Genomic DNA, 19,191 nt, shown 5'->3' with positions numbered 1-19,191 from the left:
GTCTTTAAGGTGCGACTGGACTTGAATCCTGCAGGTCTAGCTAGGATGAACATAAACTTTTTGTAAGTGGAAGCAGCCAAACCAGGGGATTGCCAGCCCTGGACACCGGCCACGAGTTTGGTTATTTTACCTTTAGTACCTTTCTCAAGGGCCAAATTGCACATTATATGGCAGACTCCTGTTACCATCTTCCAAATTCTTTTTTGTTTGACCTACAAATCCTCAGATTCTGTAACATGGAATTTGCCCTTTTCACTGCTGCTGTATGTGGCAGAGAATCTATGGTTAAAGTATCCGATTGTCAAATCTTTGCCTGTTCAAACCTTGCCTAGTCATATTTTGCAAGCAAATGTTGTGAAGATACAAGGGCGAAATCCATGTGTTAAAAGAGGGGTAGATGGAAGTGAAAAGTCTGGAAAAGTCAATAATGCTAGGAAAAGTTGAAAGCAGTAGGAAAAGAGGAAGACCTAAAAAGAGATGGCTGGACTCAATCAAAGAAGCCACGTCCTCCAGTTTGCAGGATCTGAGCAAGTCTGTTAATAATAGGATGTTTTGGAGGTCTTTCATTCATAGGATTGCCATAGGTCGAAGGCGACTTGACGGCACATGACACATACAGAGATGGAAGTGAAGCCGTCTTTTTGTCTCTGGTGACCCCAGACATCAGGAATCGATCAGGCTTCCATTTATGTCACTCTACTGTGGTTTTTGCTTCTCGGTCTCTCTACCGTGTGACGTTTGGAACCAGTTTGTGCAAACATTTTTCTTGGAGGGAGTAGATTCAAGTTACGATTTGAATGCTTTAAAACTGGTTAACGGTATATTTTAATCTGTTTTCATTTTGTTAATTTATGGCTTTGCCATTTGGCTGCTACACATTGTATGTTGCCTCAAGTCCAAGGATACAACGTGGGACAGAAATGTTTCAAATAAATACATTTTCAATAAATAAATAATCAGCATAAAATCCAATTTCTGACAGTCCAAGGAAACCTGGCTGTAGGATGGCAACTTTTCCTGGAAAAGCTCAACAGCTATGTGCCAGACAGAAATCCAACCAGTAAAGTCCCACCCCCCTCCATTTCTACATCCCTGTGCCAGAAAAACAAGCATCCCGGATTTTGGGTTTCATTCCTAGCAAGATCGAAAAGAGTCCAATAGCACCTTTAAGACTAACCAACTCTACCGTAGCATAAGCTTTCGAGAATCACAGTTCTCTTCGTCAGATGCATGTGGTTCTCAAAAGCTTATGCTACAATAAAGTCGGTTAGTCTTAAAGATGCTACTGGACTATTTTTGATCTTGCTACTACAGACTAACACGGCTAACTCCTCCGGATCTATTCCTAGCAAGAGGATTCTATTCCGCTAACCCTGAAGAGCCCTAACCTTCAACCGACCTTACACTGGAAACGTGACCCACTTTAGGTGGGCTGGCCCACCAGTTGAAGGTTAATGAAGTCCAGGATGCTGATCAGGGGCAACACCCACTGGAAATTCTTCTTTGCAAGCCCTTTCAAAATAAACGAGCAGGAGTCCTGCTGCAGTAAGCAGCATCAGTCCAGAGCATCAGGCCGTAAAAGAACGAAAGCGTAAAAGATTTCGCAATCAGCTTTGTTTAGAATTGCCGGCTATGCCTTACTTAAGCCAATTGTCTCTTCCTAGAAAAATATTACAGTCCTGTGGAATGGAACAGACGTTCCTTTCAGAAGACTGCAGCTCCCCAGGCCCCTAAGGAACAAACATCCCAGCTCTGTAGTCATCTCTCATTTTGAAGTTTTTGATCTGAGCACTTGGGCCTGGAAGGTCAGTGCTGCGTTTTCTGTTCGGCGACGTGATTATATATTACCAAACACACACCCGCACCCAATTACAGTTTGCATGCTTACAACGTCTCAAAAGCACAAATCATTGATCCTCAGTCCCTTACTGTTGTCCGCAGAAAGGGTTGGAGAACAGAGAGGAAGCTTAAGGTACAGACTGTAAATGAGGCCGCCCGAGTCCATCGTTCTCATTGTTCACAAAGACTGGCAAATGCCCAAAGGAGGACAGCCTCAGCAAGTTTGATTTCCTCGTGTGTTTTGCTGGATGGTAAACGGGCTTGAACTGCTCATCTTAAAGAAAAAAAGATTTATGCAGAACAGAGTGTGGCTGAAGAAGCACTGTGGATGCAAGAGAATGCTCTCTAACATTCCAAAGGGACGCTTGCTGAGAGTTCTAAGAAGGTCTACTTAGGGCCAAGCTACACATGACGAATGACACTTGAACGGCAAGTGGATTGAGTGGAGGGCAAGTGAACAGGAAAAAATACACTTGCTGTTCAAGTGTCATTCGTCACTTGTAGCTTGGCCCTGAGAAGAACCCCCAACTTGGGTCTGTTGCTCAGGGCCAAGCTACACATGACGAATGACACTTGAACGGCAAGTGTATTTCTCCCTGTTCACTTGCCCTCCACTCAATCCACTTGCCGTTCAAGTGTCTTTCGTCATGTGTAGCTTGGCCCATAGAAGCAGGGCCAGTGCCAGAGTTTCTGGCACCTGAGGCCGGGGGCAGCTTCAGGGCTGTGGCTGCCCCCACATATGAAGCGCGTACCCGGACTATTTGATGACGTCACTGCAGCATGGCAGCATGGGGCAACTGAGCGGGAAGGCTGGGAGGCTGCCCACTCAGACTGCCCTGTGCTGCCACCATCAGCATGTGCTCCCAGCCGGGTGCAGCAGCTGCAGGCCAGGCATGGTAGGCAGCCGGGGCGGTGCACGGGCGGCTTCCCAGCCCTCCTGCTCAGCCACCAGCACTACCATCACCAGCTCCACAGCGCATGCTCCTGCACCCGGAGCCCCCTCCGGCACCTCAGTGCTTGAGGCGGCTGCCAGACCCTCCTCCATGGATGCGCCTGCCCTGCTTAGAAGTCCCTCTTGACTTACTGGCTTACTTCCCGAAAAAGGTTCTTCTGTCAAAGATTGTTCATTGAGCCTGCCTCCCAAATGTAAACCTGGGGAGGTCAGTTCTCTGCCCCACCTGCCCCTCCATTACCTTCCTCAAGAACCAATTCTACATAGGCTCCTGAAGCAGGGTGCATCTCACCAGATGGGTCATAATCTCTAAGAATATTTAACCCCACAGTAGACTGGGCAGCATTTAACTCCAAACAGTTGGTAACATCTGGTGGGTGAGATGCTCAGAAATCTGCGATCAAATCTTTCCTGCAGGTAATTACTTGGAATGCCTTGTCCTAATTTGAACCACAGCCCTGCACTGAGGGGCAAAGAGCTGTCTTCCATCCATGTGCAACATCACCTATCAGGACACAAACACACATACACAGTGCTCCTATTAGCATTGAACGAAGAAAGACAAACTCACCTCAGTAATACCTAGATCATTATAGGATTGTAATGATTCTGACTTAGCAATATAATGATCTATCTATTACTCCTTCTAAGTCCCAAATTTCATTTTTTTTTTTAAAGTGCATATTTTGGCCCTTTCCATTGCAAAGATATAAGGGGAAAGGTGCATATATTTGCAACAAAAAGGCTCGAGATTTACTTTTTTGGCCAAATTGGGGCCCAAATCAGCCCGCTGTGAAGCACACACATGACCCACACATACATGATGATGCCACTTCCCAGAAGTGACATCATTGCACAGGTGCGGGGGGGGGGAGTGTGTGTGCACGATGGAAGAAGCGGAAAGGTAAGCGCCAGGTTCCCCCTACCTCTGGGAGGGTAAGGGGACCTGGCAACCATATGCGGAGACTGCCCTCCAAATAGGTCTATGTTGTTTCCTGGTCCAAATCCCAGTTCTTGTGCCTGCAGCTCCAAAGTGAAGTGCCCCTTGAATAAAAACATACTTAGAAATGGGGCTGGAGGGGAGCTGCACCCCCAAACAATCTTTGGACCACCATGAATCATGCAGCCCCACACTCTGTAGACTGTCCCCTACCATAAGCCATGCACTGGGGCGGGGGGGGGGTCCCATTGCTAAACGTGTTTTTAAGCCTTATGTCCCCTGGACGGCTCCATGGCTGAGTCTCTGGACATTTTCACTTTTGCTGTAAAGCATTCATGAAAGGAGGGAGGGGTCTGAATTCGACTCGAGCAATGGCTCCGAGGGAGGGAGGATTAAACCTCCCCCTGTTCTGTACATTTAACAAAAAATCTAAATCTCTCGCTCATACGAATATAGCTGCTCTTTGCCCCTATTGTGGAGCTAAGAGCTTTGGGGAGGATCAGGAAAGCAGCACAGGGTACTGGATTAATTTCCTCTCACTCTTCCCTGACCACTGTGGTTTCAATCACATTCAGAGCTCACACAACAGCTGCTCTAAAGTAAAACAACATCAACAAAGAAGGAAAATGCTGGGAGATCCCATTACATGTCCTTTTCATCATGTTTACTTTGCTCCAGAATAAGAGAGAGAGAGAAGTAGACAGATGGGCATTTGTTACAGCCTATGAAAAGGGGAGGGGGGCATGCAACACTGAAAGTTAGAGCTAAAGGGGGGGCTGAATAGTGGTTAGAGGCCAGATCATGAGTCAAAGCAGATTTCAAGAGCTTGCTACATGTGTATACTGTCAGGGTTTTTCATGGGCGCTGCTGGGCAGGGCGCCGGCATACCTGGCTCTGACTTCAAAGGGGTGTCAGGGATACTGCAGGACCATTCTCTGTAGAAGGAGGGGCAGTATACATCACCCAGACTCCCTCTCAGTCCACTCGCTGGCCTGCTGAACCTGCTCCAAGCATCCCCCTCAATCTCCTCCTTTGTCAATTTATCTCCTCAAACTCTCTTGCTCCTCTCCAGCCCAACTCCACTCCATCACTCCTACACAACCCACCACACCCTGTGGGTGGACTTTCCTTATATCCTACCACTCATCTCAGGCTCCACCTGCCAGGCCACACCCCTCCTTTGTCTTCCAGCATTGTCCTGGGCTGCCTCAAGCAGTTGCAGCTGGGGTAGCTACTTTGGCTGCATTGGCCTGCTACAGCTGTGTCTTGTTGGCTGGCTGTCAAGCCTCTCTGGCTGAGCTGATTGCTGGAGGCAGGCCCAGCTGTGGCCCCTTGACTGGCTGCCCAGCTTCTCCAACAGAGTGCCTCAGGCTGCTCCACCTGGAGTTGCTTTGCTCCTGGCATCCCCTGAGCCAGGTTATTGCCGTCTAGCGGGGCTGTAGGCTGGGGAGTGGCTGTGAGCTGCTGTGGCTGCTTCTCCTCCCTGGCTGGTAAGGCCTCTGCTTGGTCAGCTGTCTGTCCCCGCTGCCTTTGCCCTTTCCCTCTGCTCTGGCCCCCTCTGGGTTGACCCCACTCTTCCTGCTTGGCCTCCTAGTCTCCCACTGGACGGTGGGACTAGCTGGCCTCCACCTGACCCTTCTAACCCTCTGAGGCTTGGGTGCTTCTCTCCCTTCCTCTTGAGTAGGTAGGGCTTCTCTCCCTCCCTCCTGTGTAGGTAGGTCCATGCTCTGGGGGTCTGTGGGGCAGCTGGGCGGCTGTCTCCTGGCTGTCTCCCGTCCTCTCCTCCCGGCAAGTCCGGGGGCTATGCTGCAGACCCCGGACACATACTTCAAAAATTTTGATTTCAGTTCAGGGTTTTCTACAAGGCATGAATTTTGTTATATATTACCCAGAACGGCACATAGCGGTAAGCTGCAGTACTGCAGGCCAAGCTCTGCTCATGACCTGAGTTTGATCCTAGCGGAAGCTGGGTTCAGGTAGCCAGTTCAAGGTTGACTCAGCCTTCCATCCTTCTGAGGTTGGTAAAATGAGTACCCAGTTTCCTGGGGTTAAAGTGTTGATGACTGGGGAAGGCAATGGCAAACCACCCCGTAAAAAGTCTGCCAAGAAAACGTCATGATGTAATGTCCCCCCATGGGTCAGTAATGACTCGGTGCTAGCACAGGGGACTACCTGTACCTTTACCTAATAACACTTAACTTGTTCACCGCTCTGAGTGAGGCACTAATCTATCTAGAAGAACAGTATAAAAGCGCAGTTGTTGTTGTTGTTGTTATATTAAAAATTCACACAAAGCTCTGTGGTGGCACAATAGGAAAACAACGCTGGGAAAATAGCACGTGCCAGGGGTTGTAAACAGGAATAACATGGGACTGTTGTAGAAGGAAAATGCACTCTCCACGTGACATGATAACACATTTGAAAGGCATTCTTTCCAAAAAGAAAACCTGGCGAGAGGAATTAGAGTATCATTGTTGGAATGATTTTCCAAAATCCCAAAGTGCCCCAGTTTGGAATCCAAAGCAGGGGAAAACCTCCATGTGGACACAGCCTAGGGCTGTTCTAAAGCTCTTGGAAGCCCCTCTTTTAAATCTCGTTTCTGCAATGGTCTCTTCAGGTGGCCTTGGGCAGGCCACCCTCTCTCAGCCTCAGCCCCAAGCTGCAATGTTTACATGGCTAAACTAATGTGCAATAAGCCCCATAAAGGTACTATAGTGATGCTAAATATTGTTATATAAATTTGTCTTTTTAAAAAAGTGTTCATGCTAGCAGCAATCTCAGTCTCCTAAGGGGGGAAATTCAATCTGTTAACGCTGCACAGCACATAAAGGTACTTTATAGGTACTTCTTGGTATCAACACATACACACAAATCACATACACAGAAGGCAGATAACTCCTGAAGTCAGGCAGTGCTTATTTTTTCCTGGCTCCTAGGGAAAAGGTCACTGCTGGACAGCGCTGTCAAGCCAGCCATACACCTGTTCTGCAATGTGACAGAAGGAATCAAAGTGGTTCTGCTTCAGGAGAGATACACAGAAAAGAGGGCGCTGCCGTTTCGACTTGGAAATGGCAAGTTAACATTTCACCTGGTACCCCTTGTCTCTGGCACTGAGTCATGTGCTGATACAGAGAAGGGAGGAGAAAAGGGAATCCTGTGATTAGAGATGGGCACGAACCAGAAAAAAACCGAACCATGTGGTTCATGGTTCGTCAAATTTCACGAACCATGAACCACGAACTTTCACGAACCTGCCTCTGGTTCGTGAACCGTTTCATTTCGTTCATGAAAATGGCACATCCGGCTCAGAAAACAATCACTTCCAGGTCAGCAGAAGTTCACTTTCGGGCAGCAAAAGTTCACTTCTGGGTCAGCAGAAGGTCTGCAGGAACTCCATCCCCTGTTGCCTAGGAAACGGATTGATTGGCACCAGGCTGTCTGCAGTGACGAACCAAAAAACAAACCGAACGAACCAGTCTAAAAGCTCGTGGTGGTTCGTTAGAAATGGGATCTGACGAACCGTGGTTCACGAACTGCGAACCGGCCTGGTTCGTGCTTAATTCTGGTTCGTATTTCACTTCGTGCCCATCTCTAGCTGCGATCCCCTTTTCATCCTGCTGGAATGTTGGGATGTGTGATGCACAGAGAGTGAAATCAAGGAAGTATCTAAGCAATGTGTTTCACTCCAGCGGTGGTGCTCTATTCACTAACACCAGAAGAAGCTTCAAAGAAGAACTGTCCTGGGAATAGCTAGAAGTAAACAGCAGACGTGAGCTTTCCAGCTGGGAAGATCCACAGTTTCTTCTCTTAGGTGGGGGTTAGTTGTCACCCTTTGGCACCCATAGGTAAGATGAACAGAAGCTGTGGTGACTTAATATGGAGCAGAGGCATTCTGCATCTATCCAGAGACAATCTCCTCTCCAGGCAACCTGCAAGTTCGTTTTAAAAAATGGGTACTGCATTCCACAGTAAACACCATTATTCTCCATGGCTTGATGCACTCGTTCCCTTGGGTATTGTTTTCCCCTGATGGATTCTAATGACAGAGTCCTGTTTTATTCTTTTGAGCTTTCTGCTGTCTTATTGCAGGAGTTCAATGTAGAGCATCGTTGATTTTAACTATTATCTGCTTCTCTTTCACTGGCGCTATTCATAATCATTTCCATTTTTATTCTTCGAGACTGTTTTTTGGACTCCCATTGTTTCCACAGATATGTAAGCCACCTCAGAAATACTTTTAATGAAATTTGCAGGTTACAAATATTTTAAATAAATAAGTAGTTTAAAAATAGAGACTTCTTCTATCATTTATGGTTGCGGTGCCCATATTCTCATGATGGCCTGTATCCTTCCACTGCACTCAGCCAAGGTGCAGGCTTCTCTCCTGCCAAAATGGCTTCTCCACTGGCAAAACAGACCCTTAAGCTGGAGGAAGCCTTCAGACTCAAGTGAGGGCCAAACTATTCAAGATGCTTTTAATGAGTAGAGGAGAGGGAATTGAGGCACCATCAGGCAAAGTGTTATGTCACTTTGGGGCAGAACCAAAAGTGACGTCATGCCTCTCTAGGAATCACCAGGAACTCTATGGTAAAACCATAGAGTTTCCATCAATTCCTAGAGCAGCATGACATTATTTCCAGGTTTTCCCCAGAAGTGATTATCAATTTTTCCCCTCCCACAGGGCAACAGGAGGTAGAAACAGGAAATATCCAGTCCCCAGTGAACACATGGCAAGCTGCTAATGGGTCAGATCAGGGTTGCTTGGACCCAACTTGTTTTCTCAACATCCATACAGCAACAGTGGGGAACATCATTTTATAAGTATGTGGGGAAAGTATGTGGGGGGAAAACGCACAAAAACCACTTCAACAGATCATGAATCTCTGGTATAAAAACATTTACTCTTCCTGTTTTTCCTTACAAGTTCTGGGTGGACTAGGCTGTCCTCGATGGGGTATCCGCTTCAAAGGCAATTAGTACATATTTTTGGTGCGTAAAACCTTTTAAGTTTGCAGTTAAAATGGCCACTATAACTTTGCATACCTCTTTGCAGAAATCAGACTAATCTACCTCACAGAGCTGTTGTGGGGCCAAAGTGGGCCAGAGGTAGGGGTAGGGCCGTATTAACCCATGGCTGGGCCCCTAGGCTTTCAGGTGTTTCGTGCCCCCTCCAGCACTTCAATCTTTCACCCCCCTATAGCTGACAGCCCGACCCTGGTACTGTAGGTACTAGACTACAGTACATAGCCCTATGTCTATTTTGAGGGTCTCCTGAAGAGTTCTATTCATATATACTTATGAGAGTATATATATGGATAAATATATATGTACACACAGGGCTTTTTTTCAGCAGGAACGTGGTGGAACGGAGTTCTGGAACCTCTTGAAAATGGTCACATGGCCAGTGGCCCCGCCCTCTGATCTCCATACAGAGGGGAGTTTAGATTGCCCTCCTCGCTGCAGCGTGGAGGGCAATCAAAACTCCCCTCTGTCTGGAGATCCGGGGGCGGGGCCACTGGCCATGTGACCATTTTCTCTGAGGGCAACCCACTGAGTTCCACCACCTCTTTTCCCAGAAAAAAAGCCCTGTGTACACATATTGCTACGATGCAGAGTGTAAAGTCCCTTTAACCATTGAAGCCTTAGGGTGCAGGTAACAGTGCCTTAGCAAAAAAAAATTTGACAGGCCCCTAGTCCCTGTGGGACCCCTAGGCTTTGACTGAGTCCACCTTATGAATAATATGGCCCTGATCTAGGCTTCGTCCTAGTCCACCTTATGAATAATACAGACCTGACCTAGGCTTTGGTCTAGTCAGCCTTATGAATAATATGGCCCTGACCAGGCTTTGACCTAGTCCGCCTTATGAATAATACGGCCCTGACCTAGGCTTCGGCCTAGTCAGCCTTATGAATAATACGGCCCAGACCTAGGCTTCGGCCTAGTCAGCCTTATGAATAATACGGCCCGGACCTAGGCTTTGGCCTAGTCAGCCTTATGAATAATACGGCCCTGACCTAGGCTTCGGCCTAGTCAGCCTTATGAATAATACGGCCCCGGCCTAGGCTTTGACCTAGTCTGCCTTATGAATAATACGGCCCTGGGTAGGGGGGACACCATGTAGACCACTCTGAGCTCCTCAGAAGAATGAACAAGGCCAGAATGAACAAAGGAACTAATCTTGGGATCATCGTGGCCTCAAAGGACTTTGCAGCAGATTACTGTTCTGAAGCCTTCATCCCCAGCATTCCAGCAACGGGGACAGAACACCTACAATCAATTCTTGATAGGGAAATGATGAATCAGTCGGTTCGGTAACGGTGGAGCAGCATAGCTGTAGGCGAGGCTCATGTTTTAACACATGACAGGAGAGCGTGGACAGCAAGACATCTGTTGAATATTTCTCACATTGTGAAAAGTATATGTATGTGTAGGGAAGAGATGTCTATTGCGAGGACCCCCAGTGGGTGCAGAGTATCTCAATCTGCTTTACTTATACAGAAATAATTTCTGTCGCTAAAGGCTGGGCAGCCTGATATCAGGGTTGTTATACAGGCACACCAGTGCTATTCCCTAGCACAGCAATTTACATACCCTGCAAAGTAACACTCGAAACCGACATCCTGTAACATGGAAGATTGCAAAGGGGTGCACTGAAAACACAGCGGTCTGGGATAGACTCACTCCCTAGAATCCCTCCCAATGATTAAGAATCAAGCTTGCTCTTAACTGCATGGGATCCTCCTGGAGGTGTGACAGAATATTAAGAAACATTCTACATTAGCATGCAATAGAATACTTGGGATGGAATGTTGAGCATCACAGTTCAGTGACACCGGACATGTTCAAAAGATAGGAAGTCGAGGTGCCAGGCCCATGCTCCCTCAGGGCCGTTTGAACGTGGGACCTGGGAGGAGAAAGCATCATCGACGCTTTTACATCATTTCCAGGTAAAGACCCAGAAGTAAAGTCCTGCAATGCTATAGGAATCCTCAAAACTCTGTTAAATATCATAGAGATTTGGCCAGTTCCTGCAACATTGGTGTGTGTGTGTGCTTGTTCGTGTGCACGTGCGTGCACATGTGACATAAGTTTCAGCTCTTTGACCAGAAGTGCCATCAAAATATCAGCAGCTTTGTTGCACCCCCCCCCCACAATTTTCTTCCCACTGCCCCTCTGTTAGCCAAACTGCCTCAAAGATGGGGAATTAATAGGCAATTGGCGTATATTAAGGGATCGTGACCTGTGTATACCACGGTCAAAGTTCCTGGATCTTGCCCAATAAGAGAGCAGACTAATACTTTAATGAATCAAGGCTTTTACTTAATAACTTCTGAGCATATTTCGGCTGCTTCCACACATGTTGAACAATCCACTTTCAATACTCTTTAGCGAACATTTGGAACTGCTTTTCCATGTGTGGAACAAAAAATCCAATTCCAAAGGATTGCTAAAGTGCATTGAAAGTGCATTATTCAATGTGTGCGGAAATGGCCAGAGTCTAAGAATCATACACACATTCACTACAAGACTAGGAAATAAAGGTGGGAAGAATATAGAGACGGTTGCATTCGCAGGAAGATCGTCGATTGGGCAATACGCACCTGTCCAGACGAGAAGCAGAGATCCAGCAGTGAGGGGCAGAATGCCTAGTGAGATGCCAGCAACACGCTAGGTGGGATGGGGTATGACGAGCAGGAGAGATGGGTAGGGGCAGGACCCTGAGGGGTCTGAACACCTCCCTTAAATAGCCAAGTTCTATCCTGGGGCAAGACCAGTGGTGGTGTTCATGCCCCGTTGATGGTTCTCGGGAAATTTAACAAAAGCAATTAATGGGTCACTTTAATAGGACACAAGATATCTGGGATGGATAATTTGGAATCTAATATTTTTCTTTGTGACACCTCAAGAGAGACAGGAAAGTAGGGGGGAGGAAACAGATTGAGAGTGATTGAGTTTTATGATAGTCCATGGCGACACTTCCATAGGGATGAAAGAACAAGGAGGAAGAGCGGATAGAGAATAATCTGGATTTTACAATAGTCCATGCCTTGATGGATGGAAGCCATGCTCTTGATGTGGGCTTTCCCAAGATCGGAGGCGCCTTTTGTTCCTGACTAGACATGGGCATGAACCGCATTACGAACTTCAAAAACCCACGAAATTGGCGATCACGTGATCGCGATCCGGCAGTTCGTGATTGTCCACGGCAAACGAACCAGTGTTCGGAAGAAGCCCGGTTCGATGCGTTTGGCCGCCGTTTGGGAAGCCAGACAGTCAGGCGCCATCAATCAATTCCCCTGGAAAAGGAGCTGGGGGGATGCCTGAACTCTGTCTGCGCTCCTTCTGTCGCCCTGGAAACCCGAATTGAAGCCCAGCTTACCTTGATCGGCAGGTCTTCCTTCCAACCATGGAGCTGCAAACTGGTTGCAAGTTGGGAGAAGACACCCGGGGGAGGGAGGGGGGTGTTCTGTAGCCATGGGCTCTCCAATCTCATCCCTGCAAACCCTGATAGGCAGCTCTGACGGCCAAACACAGACCTCCTGCTTTGCTCTATGGGACCTCAGCTTATAAAAAGCACTGCGCTCCTAGGCTGGCTTTCACTTTCAGCGAGCAGTGGAGTGTGAGAGCTGTTGCTTGCTACAGCTAGCCTTTGGGGAGAGTATAATTGAGCTTGGATTTTTGTGGTAGTTTCCTGGGGGCCTCGGATTGGAGAGGGTTTAACTCCGAGACCCATATTGCAATCTTGACCAAACTTGGGTGCTGGCTGAAGGAGAGCCTGCTACACACTCCCTGTGAATATGGGCTCTCTAAGTGCAACAGGGGCCATTCTGAGCACCACGAACTGCGAACCGCGAACCGGTTCAGCAACGGGAAATATCCGTTGCAGTTTGCGACTTTGAGATTGTCATTGTAGCATAAGCTTTCGAGAATCAAGTTCTCGTTCAGGCATCTGACGAAGAGAACTTGATTCTCGAAAGCTTATGCTACAATAAAATTGGTTAGTCTTAAAGGTGCTACTGGACTCTTTTTGATTTTGCTACTACATACTAACACGGCTAACTCCTCTGGATCTATGAGATTGTCATTGGCACCGAACCACGAACCGCGGATTCGTTCAATATTTTTGGTTCGTGCCCATGTCTATTCTTGACATTTCCATATCAAGAGGCACGTCTGGAAAACAGTTCGTGACAAGACACTGACATGTCAAGGCTTCCACAGGAAAATAGTTGTCCTTTTAAATTATCTCTGGAAAATGGCCTCTCTCTCTCACTACTGGTCCCAGTTGCTGTAGGGATCTCAGCAGTGGCTGGCATCTTGGCAGCAGGCATGTTTCTCTGCGTGCAGTGACTGCTCCAGAGGGTTTGCAGCAAAGGGTGGCTTGTGGTGCCCTGCCAGTCCCAGGACGTTCCCTTCTTCATGCATCATATTGGCCTCCCCACAACAATAATCACCCTGTCAGGTGGAGCCAAGAGAACTCTGGAAGAGCTTTGACTGACCCAAGACTACCTAGCTGACTTCACGCACAGGAGTGGGGAATCAAACCTGGCTCTCCAGATTAAAGTCCTGCTGCTCTTAACCATTGCACCAAACTGCTTGGTGTCACTTGGAGGCAATGGCTATACAAAGCTTCACATCTACAAATGGCAGGGGGCAGATCACATGACTGAATGGTTCACATTTTTTTACAAAATTAACACCCTGCACCTAGAAGGCTAGAGCATCAAGGTTCTACACTGATTACCATTAACTGTTTTATTTTTTAAGTTATCTTATTTGCAGATAAATAAAAATTCTTCATTTATAAACACTGCCCCCCATCTTAAGTCCTACATGATGAGCAAAAGAGCTTTTTCAATTGTGCCTGGGACAATTTCCATTTTATGTCCTTTACATTTTTACACTGGATTTAATCATTTTATTGATTGATAAGGATGTATTGTCATTGTTATGGTCTCTGACTGCAAAAAAAATTATTCATTCATTCATTGATGGTGAAATTACAAAATAAAGTTCTCAACAAACAGAGTTTTAATTTCTGGCTGTTTGTGTCCTTTTCAAGCCCCCAGCAGGGACACAAAGGACAATTTGGAAGTCAGGGGTCTTGGCAGCATCCCAGATCAACACGACAGCTTCAAAGAATAAAGACTAACAGAATGCCGAAATGCGACTAAGTTTGCAGAGCGGCATCTCGTGAACTTGTCCATCTGACATTTTTCTCCCCCCAAAAGCTGGATCAAAGGTTAATGGACTTGTGCGAACCCAGCATGGGCCCCTTGGATCCCCTGACAGGCAAAGTTTGACTTGCAAGACACAGATCCAGAGGAGTTAGCCGTGTTAGTCTGTAGTAGCAAAATCAAAAAGAGTCCAGTAGCACCTTTAAGACTAACCAATTTTATTATAGCATAAGCTTTCGAGAATCAAGTTCTCTTCATCAGATGCCTGATCAAAACTGGGCAGATACAGAAGAGGAGGGGGAAAGAGAGAGAAAGAGAGGAAAGAAGAAGGCATAAATCACAATAGGACACAATAGGATCTGGGGGAGCCCAGTGACGCCTGGTGTGGGCTTTCGGGGACCACAGTTCTCTTTGTCAGATGCAGCTGGCAGGGAGAGCTGTGGTTACCGAAGGCTTATACTACATAGGAATTGGATACCTTCACTGCTACAAACTAATACAGCAAACTGACTGCACACCGATGTTTACATTTCCAAGCAAAGGAATGTTTTGATAGCCTCCATGCTAATTGCATTCTGTCCTATTGTGATTTATGCCTTCTTCTTTCCTCTCTTTCTCTCTCTTTCCCCCTCCTCTTCTGTATCTGCCCAGTTTTGATCAGGCATCTGATGAAGAGAACTTGATTCTCGAAAGCTTATGCTATAATAAAATTGGTTAGTCTTAAAGGTGCTACTGGACTCCTTTTGATTTTGCAAGACACAGAACAGCAGGGGGCGGGGCGGGGGGGGGGGCTGAGCAACTGTCGGAGCAAGCGGGGGGGACACTTGCATCAGGCAGGAAAAGCTTGAAGGTGGGAAAGACGCAGCAAGATCAGCTTCCTCTCCGAGGCAGTAACAGCCTCCTCAAAGTAAAGGATGAAGCAGTCATACTGGGACGAATTATGGTTGCCAACCTCCAAGTGGGGGCTGGAGCTCTCCCAGGATTACAACTGATCTCCAGACTATAGAGATCAATTCCCCTGAAGAAAAGGGCGGCTTTGGAAGGTGGACTCTGGATTGCCAGCCTCCAGGTTGTGGCTGGAGATGTCTCAGAGTTACAGCTGATCTCCAGCCAACAGAGATAATAATAATAATAACAACAACATTCGATTTATATACCGCCCTTCAGGACAACTTAATGCCCACTCAGAGCGGTTTACAAAGAAAGAAAGAAAGAAAGAAAGAAAGAAAGAAAGAAAGAAAGAAAGAAAGAAAGAAAGAAAGAAAGAAAGAAAGAAAGAAAGAAAGAAAGAAAGAAAGAAAGAAAGAAAGAAAGAAAGGATCTTCATGTGGATGACTCAATGCAGAATAGCCAGAACCTACATTCAGGGTTATTCTATTATATTAAATATTAATAAAAACAACATTTCATTTGATCAAATTTAAATATATTTGCCAAGCACTTCTCAGTTATCCCAAGGCCCCCAGTGGCCAGAACTCTGGGAGGTGAAAGCACATATTTTCTTAAGAGAACAAGTGGGTAGAACACTACCTGCATACTTCTCGTCTCTTTAAAACCAGCAGAGCTAAAGAGAATTTTTTTGTCCTAACAACAAACACTGGCATCTGGCAATTCGGAAGGAGGCCAAGCCTCTTGGGCTGGTGCACGGCTCTGCCACAGACATCAAAAGCAGAATAGGAGAAGCCGATGTCTCTTCATACATTTGGGAATACCGGGTTAGGTTTGGGGACCCTGCCCTATGTGACATTCACACATGATTCACAGGTTCTCCTCAAGTCAGACCTCTGCCTGGGGCCCTGGAGAGCTGCTACCAGTCAGAATATACAAGTCCAACCTTCATAAACCAAGGATTGGGCTCTCTGCACAAGACATCTTACACGAGTAGGATCAAGGGTCACTTGTTCTCCACACAAAAAGTAAATCACTTGAGCATCCCCGTGTAAGATGTCTTGTGCAGAGAGACTCTGTGTGGGTGTAATTTTTGATTTAACTGAAAGAGGACCAGCATAGCAGAATGTTCAGCTTCACAGAAGTTAAGATATGATTCAAGGATACGTGCATTGCTGGAAGGTCAAGAAGATATTTGTATGCATGAGAAACTTGTGATCACTATTTTTACATAGACTTCGTTAAGATAAAAACTAGCAAGAATGAACTAGCAAGTTTCATATATTTTAAGAAGACATTTCAAGAATCAATAACCTTGTGTGGTGCCAGTAGTGAGCCAAGAATGCGCACTCTTATCAAGTGGGACAGTTAGCCATTCTTAGGAGATGATGCTAAAAATCCTATAAAAATGATACGCGGAATTGCTTGCAAATAGAGATGGGCACAAACCGAAATATGAACCAAAGTTTGTGATGAACCAGGCCGGTTTGAGGTTCGTGAACTGGCAGTTCGTCAGAGTCCATTTCTGATGAACCACCACAAACTTTAGGCTGGTTCGTTTGATTCGTTTTCTGGTTCATCACTGCAGACAGCCTGCCACCGATCAATCAGTTTCCTAGGCAACAGAGGATGGACTTCCTGCAGACCTTCTGCTGACCTGGAAGTGACGATTTGCTGACCTGGATGTGACATTTTCACGAACCAAAACGAACCGGTTCGCGAACCAGGGCCGGTTCATGAAAGTTCGTGGTTCATGGTTCATGAAATGCAACGGACCACAAACCGCACAGTTCGTTGTTGTTTTTTCTGGTTCATGCCCATCTCTACTTGGGAGCTTCTTTTTAGAAGGGGCTCTTTGCTTGTGACCTGCTTATCTTTGGGGTAAGAAACTTCCCATGTAGTTGCTCTCCTTTAATGATCGATGTAGTAATGGTGACTGAATAGTTAATATTAAGAATGCAGAATAGTTATGTTAATAAAGGCTTAAGAGTGGAAGCAGGGAAACTGTAACAGCATTTATTTGTGTACTATACCTGGTATCGAACCTAAAATATTATTGAAGAGTACTTCTTGCCAGGCATTAAATTATCTGATTTAGGAAAGCTAACTAGATGCTTAGAACTTCTTAAGTGCACACCTTTATCTGAATGAGGCCCGATTAGAGTCCTTCGGAACAATATACAAAAGAATACCAACAAGTAGGATTGCAAGCCGATGGGGGAAAAACTGCCCTTTGCTTTTAAGGGCAGTTTGATTTGCACAAGTCAGCAGATAATACTTCTTTCCATGTCCTGAAAAGCTTCATCACCTGTTAATGGCCTGCAAATCAAGCAAAGTGTTCTTAACAGCACGGGAGCAAGGGCCGGTAAAATACTTAGCAATTGTACCTCCCAGAGATCCTCCACCATCATCACCACAGACCGTCACTCTAAATGTTACTTCTTTTGCAAGTTCTCCATGGAGCCTACTCGTGCGCCTCACAGACACACATTACCTCGCGGATTGGCTTCTATTAAATAATGAGTGTGCAAATGGACTTAGAAAGCTGCCAGTGAGGGAGGGAGAACGCCTTCCTTTCTCCCAAGCATTTTTTCACATGCAAAAGCATTGCAGACAGGAGACATTTCCCCATTTCTGCTGCTCCACGTTTTGTATACGTGAAGCAGCAGAAAGGGGGAAACTGTCTTTCCCCTGCGCTATTTTTGCACAGGGGAAAAAGCTTGAGGGAAAAGCAGGAGCATTCCCAACTCTGGCGGCAGCTTTCTGTGCCCCATTTGCACTCTCTCTCTCTCTCTCTCTCTCTCTCTCTCTCTCTCTCTCTCTCTCTTAATAGAAGCCAGTCTCCAAGCTGACACGTGCCACTCTGCATGGAGCACAGGTTGTCTCTGTGGAGAATTCATAAAAGAAGTAACGTACTGTACAGGGATCGTCAGAGTGTTGAACTAGATGCTCACAAACGCCACTTCCGCCACTGCATCTTAGCAAAAATTTAAGAGATTGGGCTTGAAATCTGTGTGTCAGGAAAGCACGGAGGCAACACTAGCCATGAATTTTCATTAACTTCTGCGTTCCCTCAGCTGATTAGCTTATATGCCGAGCTTTGATACTGGAGCTGTGCCACCCTCTTCCCCTTTCAGGTGCTTCCCCACCATTGCTTTCGTTTGCACATGGAGAAAGGCCCAGATGCCGTGGTGCATTCCTGAGGGATGAGGCGCAGCCAACAGCATGAAAGTGCCATTTGCATGTCAGAGAGGCCCATCTGGCTCAGGACAATGGACGAGCTCAGGGTTACAGCTGTTTCCCAGCTGCCTCTGAGGTGGCTTTGTGCCTGATGAATCTTCTGTATACCAACACACAAATGTTAGTGTGCAACCTTCATGGGCTTCATCCTTCGCTGACCTCTTTTGCCTCCTAACAGACCTTGCTTAAGATGCTGTTTCATACTTCGCAGTTCACTGCCGTTATAAATTCTAGAAGGGTAGCTGCATTACGCTACTGCCGTTCAAAACAAAGAACCTCTCTGCTCCTTAAAAGCTAACATGTTTAGAGTGGCAAAAGCTTTGTCAAATGCACAAGTTTAGAGTGGCAAAAGTTTTGTCAAATGCACAATGCCTCTGCTGAAGTGGGAGCTGGCTACCACAATCAATTTGTTGATCTTGAGGCAAAATAGTAAAGAGTCCAGTAGCACCTTAAAGACTAACCTACTTTATTGTAGCATAAGCTTTCGAGAATCGCAGTTCTTTGATCTTGAGGGGCTCACAAGATTACTTTTTTGGTTTTCCAGTTCCTTGAAGTCTTGAACAGACAAGATCATGCATCTCAATCCATCCACAGAATGCAAAGTACAAGCTTGTTTAGCCTCAGTTTGCCAGGGGATATGCAGGGGCAGGAAGAGAGAGTTTAACCCTTTAACTCCCACTTATTTTCACTGTTGAAACCCAGGTGCCTGGCTTTGTTATTAGCAATTGAAAAGAGAAAACATATGCCATTTTAAAAAACATGTACATACACACCCTTAAAATGCTAAGAACAATGCAGGGAGCCTAATTTTAAACAGCAAAACCAAGCGAATGTTGGAAGTTAAAGGGTTAAACCTCTTCTCCCTTCCCTGCATAGCCTGAGGCAAACTGAGGCTGCTCAAGACTACAGTTTGGGTTTTAGAGATGAACCAAGATGCCTGATCTTCATCTCCTTTGCTTGAGCCCCAAGTACTGTCTTATACAGGATCAGGTGAGAAACTTACAATCTTGCTGAAATACCTGTTTATTTCCAATAACTAAATTCAGGTGAAGCACACAGAAAGGGATACATAAAGGCAATGCTAGTTTCAACAGGAACCCCCTCCCAAAATCTAGCCCGTTTTCATTGTTTCTTGCCAGCCAGATCCAAAACT

This window comes from Eublepharis macularius, chromosome 19 (assembly GCF_028583425.1).
Source record: "Eublepharis macularius isolate TG4126 chromosome 19, MPM_Emac_v1.0, whole genome shotgun sequence".
In the NCBI taxonomy this organism is placed as follows: domain Eukaryota; kingdom Metazoa; phylum Chordata; class Lepidosauria; order Squamata; family Eublepharidae; genus Eublepharis; species Eublepharis macularius.
This window is presented reverse-complemented; position numbering follows the sequence as displayed.